The sequence below is a fragment of the Myotis davidii genome, unplaced genomic scaffold (assembly GCF_000327345.1).
Source record: "Myotis davidii unplaced genomic scaffold, ASM32734v1 scaffold72, whole genome shotgun sequence".
In the NCBI taxonomy this organism is placed as follows: domain Eukaryota; kingdom Metazoa; phylum Chordata; class Mammalia; order Chiroptera; family Vespertilionidae; genus Myotis; species Myotis davidii.
The window spans coordinates 6,197,714-6,205,437 of record NW_006284618.1 but is presented as its reverse complement, the minus strand read 5'-3'; the positions used below and the strand labels follow the sequence as shown (position 1 = coordinate 6,205,437).

The following is a 7,724-nucleotide window of genomic DNA, read 5'->3' as shown; positions in this document are numbered from 1 at the left end:
CCCCCCCCCCCCCCCCCCCCCCCCCCCCCATTCCTGGGAACCACCATTCTGTTTTCTGTCTCTGAGAAACTAACTGTTCTAGGGACCTCATATAAGTGGAATCGTACAGTATTTGTCCTTTTGTGACTGTTATGCCCAGATTTCAGGATCCCCAAGAGCCCACCAGGGAGCCAGCTGTGTCCGATGCAAAAGCAAAGAGTCTTTTATTCAAACCCGGGCTTGGCTCCCCTCCCTTCCTTACTGGCACAGCAGCAAGTGGAAGAGAGAGAGCTAGCCCGGCGGGAAGAGGAGTTTTATAGCGGGTAGAGTAAGGGGAGGAGAGTGGACTGTGGGCCCCACCGATTGGCCAGGCGCAAGTCGGTGTCTCGTTACACAGGATGTGGTCATATCTATGGCACGCACTTCCCTTGATTGTCATTGGTTAGTTCAAAGAAATCCTGGGCGTGGCTAGCAGAGGCTTGGGCTTTCTCGAAGAAGCCTTGCCGAGCACATGGCTGCCCAAAAATGGAGGATCTAGGGTAAGATGGAGGGCGTAGTCCTCGCCCTTTCAGTGACGAGTTTATTTCATTTAGTGTGATGTCTCAGCCGTCATCCATGTTGTAGTATGTGTCAGAACTCCCCTTTTAAGACTGGATAATACTCTATTTTAAGGGAGGGGAGCAGATTACCACCATTATTTTGGGGATATTTATTATTTTAAGCTGGTTATTTTTAAGAAACAGAAGACCCAGAGAGAACCTTTATCTTTCTGTAGCTGCCCCGAATAATATAGCTAGAGGAACCTCTACTCCAGGGGAGCTGTCATCGTATATCAGCGGTTCTCAACCTGTGACCCCTTTGGGGGTTGAACGACCCTTGGGGGGCTGCAGGAGGCAGCTGGTCAATGGTTCTCTCTCATCATTGATGTTTCTATCTCTCTCTCCCTCTCCCTTGCTCTCTAAAATCAATAAAAATATATTTTAAAATTTTTTTCTCCTGCTATGCTGCTAAGTTATCCTGGCTGAATTTGAAACCAAATTTCACAGGCGAGAAAACCAGTCTTCCTCTCCCTCTATGTGAAAGGGTCGTTTGACCCCCCAAAAGGGTCACAGGTTGAGAACCGCTGGGGGTTGAGAACAATAGAAAGTTCCGCTCTCACGTATATTGCCTAAGACCATTGGAAACACATATAGAATTCCAGATTGTTTTTGTGATTCATCACTATGCTTTAATTATGTTCAATTTGTAACCATGAAATTGGGGGTCACCACAACATGAGGAGCTGTATTAAAGGGTCACGGCATCAGGAAGGTGGAGAACCACTGTCATGTATGAACTCTAGTGTACCATGGATCAAGGTCTCCAGTGTCCCATTGGTCAAGCGGTCCCAGCAAACATTTGCTTACCAGACCTAGGCTTTTCCATCTCCATGTGAATTGCCTTCCTCCCCTTTGCAGTCCCAGACTACAACCCCACGTTGTCCCCAGCTCAAGACGGCTTAGTGCCTGCTCTGTTCTTCGGGAGCCCCTGCTTGCACACACACGGTCACATTGGGTGGTTTTCTCCCCCACAGACGCGTGCAGCACATTCTGTGTGTCCGCTTGGGGATGTGTTTGAGAGCCTGAGAGGCGGGTCACACCCTGAAGAGCTGGCGTGGGGCTGAGGAGAGGCATGAAGATCTTCCCAGGATTTTGTGTGGACGCTTGGGTTGGAGAGCAGTGTCCTCTCCCCAAACACAGGACATGGGAACGTGCCCGTTAGACACGCTGGCGAGTGGGTGGTTCCGTGTATGGACCTGACACTACGGAGGGAAGTCTGCCACCCAGCGTCTTCGGGTCCCGGGGGGCCATGACCTGACTGCAGCGTGGGACCTGCTCTTCCCTGGCAGAGTCTGGGGGTTTCTTGCGTTGTGCTTCTACCCGGGCACCTTCTTAGGGTGGACTAACAGCTCTCCAGCATTTCTTCCGATTTGATTCTCTGTTTTAATTCTGAGTATTTTGGCTAAAAGAAAGTTATACAGATTTAATATGAACAATAGAAAGTTCTCTCTCATGAGAGGTTTTCCTTTTATTTTCCCCCTCCCCCCCACCCACCTGCTTTTAAATGTTCATTTACCCTCTGGTTTTCTCACCTGTTAAAGGGAGTGGGCTAGACTATTCTGTTTCTCCAGGCCTACCTAAAATACTATTTTCCTAAAATCTAAAATTTGGTTTCAAATTCAGCCAGGATAACTTAGCAGCATAGCAGGAGAAAAAATTTTTTAAATATATTGTTATTGATTTTAGAGAGCAAGGGAGAGGGAGAGAGAGATAGAAACATCAATGATGAGACAGAACCATTGACCAGCTGCCTCCTGCAGCCCCCCACTGGGGATGTGCCCTTGATCGGATTCAAACCTGGGACCCTTAAGTTTGCAGGCTGATGCTCTATCCACTGAGCCAAACCAGCCAGGGCAGCAGGAGAAGTTTTTACTTGAGGTCAGAAGAGCTTGTGGGATTTGATTTCGGGGTGACTGGTTCTGCTGCTCCCTATTTCATGACGAGAGCCCTGGGTTTCTAAGAGCCAGAGGATCCCCTCCGTTGACTCTCTCGGCCATATTTTAAGTGAACTTTGCAATTTGAACTCACACCATCTGTTTTAATTCATTACCACTTGTCCTCATCTCTGATCACCTTCCAAAGGAACTTTGTGACATGTTCCTGCGAATCCTCCCACTGCGCTTGGCGCCGTTCTCCTGTGTGTGCGAGCATCTGCTTTCTTAGGGAGGTACCAGCATTCAGGCCTCGTTTCCCGTGACTTGGGGCATTTATATTTCCATAGCAGTGGGGTTGCTAACAATCTGATCAGAGGCAAGGAGGTAAGCTCTCCAGAGGATAAGCTGTGTTTGGCATAGTTTGTCATGATTAATAATAGAACATTTAAGAGCCTAATTAGAAACTCTTTTGACTTCCTGTCATTGACTCTCATATTTATTTCTACAGAGGATGTTTTCATAATGGAGTGAGTTTATGGAATGAGTTGAGTAGAAGCTCATCTTGATATAGTATAGATTAGTTTAAATTAAGGATTTATTTCCAATTGTGATTCTCATCTCTTGGCGTTTTGAAAGGGTTATGACTTTATAGCACTATTGTGGGAATAGAAGTGGAAGATTTTAACTTGTTGCCATTGGTTAGTGTATGAAAAATACATCTAGAGGTGATCTGTTTCGTCTGCTCAAACTATTTTGGGGATTGCCACGGAGCTTGCACCTACTTGAAGGTACACTTAAAACGATTGCCCTAACCGGTTTGGCTCAGTGGATAGAGCGTTGGCCTGCGGACTGAAGGGTTCCGGGTTCGATTCCGGTCAGGGGCATGTACCTTGGTTGTGGGCACATCCCCGGGGGGGGTGGGGGTGTGTGTGTGCAGGAGGCAGCTAATCGATGTTTCGCTGTCATCAATGTTTCTAACTCTATCCCTCTCCTTTCCTCTCTGTAAAAAATCAATAAAATATATTTTAAAAAACCCACAAAAAAAACCCACAAAAAAACTATTGCTCGTTTTATTTACGAAGCAGCTCCTGGTTAAGCCGGTTTGGCTTATTGGAGGGCATTGGCCTGTGGACTGAAGCGCCCCGAGTTACGCTCTGGTCAAGGGCATGCACCTCGGTTGCAGGCTGGATCTTAGCCCTGGTCAGGTGTGTGCAGGAGGCAACCAAACCATGTGTCTCTCTCACATTGATGTTTCTCCCTCTCTGTCTCTTCCTCTCCCTTCCACTCTCTCTAAAAATCAATGGAAAAATATCCTCAAGTGAGGATTAACCAAAAGAAAAAAAAAAGGAAAGAGATTGTTGTGACTAAACCAAGTTCCTGATGGAACTATAGCCAAATAGTTAGGAGTATAAAGAAAAGGCATTCAGGGTGGCATAGTTTCCTTTTAATCTGCAAAACCAGCCAAGTGAGTTAAACTCTGCTAGAGGAAGACGCACCCAGACACTAGCCAGCCACAGCCGCAGCTTTCTGCTGCCCATGGTGAAGGAAGGGCGTTCTGAACATTCCCACTTAAAACCAACTTTTCTCTTTAAGGGCTCCTGACAGTGTGCAAGCTGGCTCCAAGCGCACCCTGACCCCCCAGCATAAGGCACGCTGTGCTCTCACAGCTACCATAGAACTCCCGGGTAGAGGTGGGCTGGCCGTGTGGGCTCAGGTAAGTCCTGGCTTTTTTTTTAACCATTTGGCATTCTTTTCAAAGTCAGTTACCATTATGGTTTTGTCATAAAATAAAATCCGGCAAAACTTTGAAAACTGTGCCATACATGGGGGAAAAATAAGTCTGTTTTCTAAACATCTACAAGCCAGCTCCATCTCCCGACCAGGAGTTCCGTAGTAGCTATGAGGTCCCTGCGAGCTATGCCTGTGGCTCCGAACGCAGGGGACGAAGCAGGTGTCCAGCTGCTCGTAATGAAAACACAGCAGTGAATAAACAGCAATACAGGGAGAGACCGTTTTGCATACTCACAACTGTTAATCTACTTTTGCCCACTCTGTATATTAAATTCTGGCCCAGCTACACAACAATAATATATGTGTTTGTTTTCTTTAACAAGTTTATATTTTAGTAGAGGCCCGATGCACAAAATTCGTGCAAGAGCTGGCCTTCCCCCAGCTGCCGGCACCGGCTTCCCTCGCAGCCGGAAGGTTGTCCGGTCTAATTAGCATATTATGCTTTTATTATTATAGATAATCTATAATATGGTATCTTTCATTTACTCTCTGGTCTTCATGTTTAAAGTCTCCTAACACTTCTTTATCTGTAACTGCTCCACTGCTTAGCCAGGCATGTATTTCATTCCATCAGTTTTGAATTAAAGCCTAAAAGCTGATCTTCTCGGAGTGGCTTTAGCTGTCCTTTATTTGCCTTCTTAGTGTGAATGGGGAAGTGACGGCCGTGTCAAAGCACTTGTGAGAGAGGCAGGCTCAGTTACTCTTGGAGGCAGGTGAGATGTCCGCAGCCAGAAGCATCTGGACTCTCCTCTGCTAGAACGACCCTGCTTTCCCCGCTCTCTGATGTTGAGATTTTACCGCTGACAAGGATTTGCTCTTTCACTACCTACCAACTCCTCTACCTTCCTACTTGCCTTTTATTCCCTAATATTAACGAGTGGTAGAAATGCAATGTTATATGAGGAACTCAAAGGCATTTTGTAAGTTATTTAGCACATACGCTGTTTTACCCCCCAAGTAGAAAACATGTGGTAGCTAAGTTTTTAGGTTACCCAAGTGTGGGCCAACCCCTTTTGAACACCATGTGTACAGGGATACCCACCTTTCAAGAAACTGCCTAAACTTGATCAGTGGCTCCCCTGGGACGATGTGTAATAGAACATACCAGTAATGAGGACCGGTCCGTGATTCTCTTGTGAAATTTTATTTGTAATAAATTTACTCACCTTTGTAGCTGAAAACTCTCCAGTAACTGGTGAGCTTTTAATTACGGTTCATGAAAAAAAATACATTCCCAAGACATCGGATAATAAATTGCTTTCCTTTTAAATACTACTTTGTGCCTATACTTAAGTTTGTGTTTTTCATGTTCTGAGAAGTTTGGAGAATTTCACACTGAAGAATGGAGGGCAGCATCTCTATTCACCCTCACCCTCTGCCGGGGACGTGCAGTCGCACCTGCAGGTTATGCAGAGCTGGGGTGGGGACGAGCCTTGGTCGGGTTAGGAATTGCACTCTGTCAGCTCACCCCTGGCAAGTTCTGTTCGCAGGTTTAAACCCTGTATTTGGAGGCATACGGGGTGACGTTGTAACCAGGACTCGGAAGCCTCTTGCTCACTTTGTCCTGCTATTTGGTATCTAGTCTGTACTCCCCCCTCAGGCTGTGCTCCCGAGTCTCTACTGACAGAAATCCCTCAGAAGCTTTAGAGAGGAAATGAACTCCTAAGCAACACTGTCTAGAGGAGGTGCTCAGCGGTGAGGTAGCTGAAAATAGGAACATTGTGATTTGGAAGATCTCCCCTTTGTCCAGACAGAAGACAGACATTGCTGGTGAGCTTCAGGAGAGAAAAGCACCCGCGTGCGTTGTACACGCTCACACCGTGCGGCTGGCCTTCCTCCGACCTCAGGGCGGGGTCGGACTATTCGGGCCTTGGTCTGCCTGCAGAAGTGCTGAGAGCATTTCTGTGTCACACCGCAGGGTGTTTGGAAGCCCTTTATGTCTTGGGGTGGGGTTCCAGCTGTCCCTGCCTTTACATTGAGGAACGCATTGGTCTCCACTGCTGGGAACAGAAATGCGCCTCATGGATTCCGCACCTGGAAAGGTGTGGCTGGAGAGGGGTCATTTCTCTGGGGACAGGATGTAGATTTCCAGAAGGGTTTTTGGCCCCAGAGCTTGAACACTTCCGATGCTGGCTGTTCCTGGCGTACACATGTGATGACAAAGGACAGTTCTGAGTTGAGGAATCATGTTTTACTGTCTTGGTGTTCCTCACGTGGCCTAGCGTAGTGCTCTGCATGTCACCGCACCTAGTGAGGTGGGAATTGAATTCTCATTTTAAAGCTTGTTCATTTTTAATAACTGTGCCATGTCCTCCTCCCAGGAATAGCTCTTATTTATCCAATTCCTAATTCAACAGTGCAGTGACAGACACTGTAGACTACACTAAGCATAGGCTGGGTTAGTGCCAGGACCCACCCGCAGTCTCCTGGGCCTGCAGTCGTGGTGCTTGCCTTATTTTCAGATGTTTGTGGTGCGTTTGAAGCTCGCCAGCACCTTTATTTTTTCTGTCAAGGCTTCGTGACTAGGGTCACTGCCTTCACCCAGCGTTAATTTGTGTTGAGATTAATAATGTGGTTCAGTGGGAATGTAAAGTTCCTTATGGATTTGGAGAAGGTGATACTTGTTTTATCTCTCCACTTGCTGTTTATTTTTATTTATTGATTTATTCTTTAAATATATATTTTATTAATTTTTTTACAGAGAGGAAGGGAGAGGGAGAGAGAGTTAGAAACATGGATGAGAGAGAAATATCGATCAGCTGCCTCCTGCACACCTCTTACTGGGGATGTGCCTGCAACTAAGGTACATGCCCTTGACTGGAATCGAACCTGGGACCCTTCAGTCCGCAGGGCGACGCTTTATCCACTGATCCAAACCGGCTAGGGCTCCACTTGCTGTTTAATGTTTTGTTTTAGCACGTTTTTGTTCAGAATCATCCGCTTCAAGTGTTACTGAAGTTTTAATAATTCTTAATGGGTGTAAGAGAGACTTGACTGAGAGATTCTGACGTCAGAATATTGCTAGCTTGCACTTAACATTGAAAATGGTTTAATTTCTCTACGTTGTTTCAAAGCCACCGCAGTGTGGAAGGCTCAGCCCTCGTTTTGAGTTCCTTTGAAAAGGCAGCTCGGGCTCCGCGCCCAGTGCTCAGGAAGTAGGGAGGGCAGGCGCCAGGTCTGGTGAGGGCTCCTCTCACACCAGATTCCCGGTCTCCCCCCAACTCCTCTATTCTGATCACTCCTCTGACCCCCACGAGCGAGCAGCCAGCACTGAGGGACGGTAAGTGCCGCGCCTGATGGGGGGGTGGGGGCGCAGTTCCCGTTCTGGGAGAGAGTGAAGGGCGGTGAGTCCCCTGACTTTACGTGTGTTCTTGAGGGCATTTATGCTGTGCCGACCCAGGAAGCACGGAGAAACATGTAGAGTTTAGAGCGGATGCTGCAGGTTCATGCTTTTTGGAGAAAATAGAATGACACTCATTTT

At 47.1% G+C, this 7,724-nt stretch overlaps 1 protein-coding gene across 1 annotated transcript in view; it reads left to right on the top strand.

The window, feature by feature from the left end:
* Positions 1-7,724, top strand: part of ZRANB1 (zinc finger, RAN-binding domain containing 1) — a 34,951-nt gene that overhangs the window by 13,189 nt on the left and 14,038 nt on the right. The window lies entirely within an intron of this gene.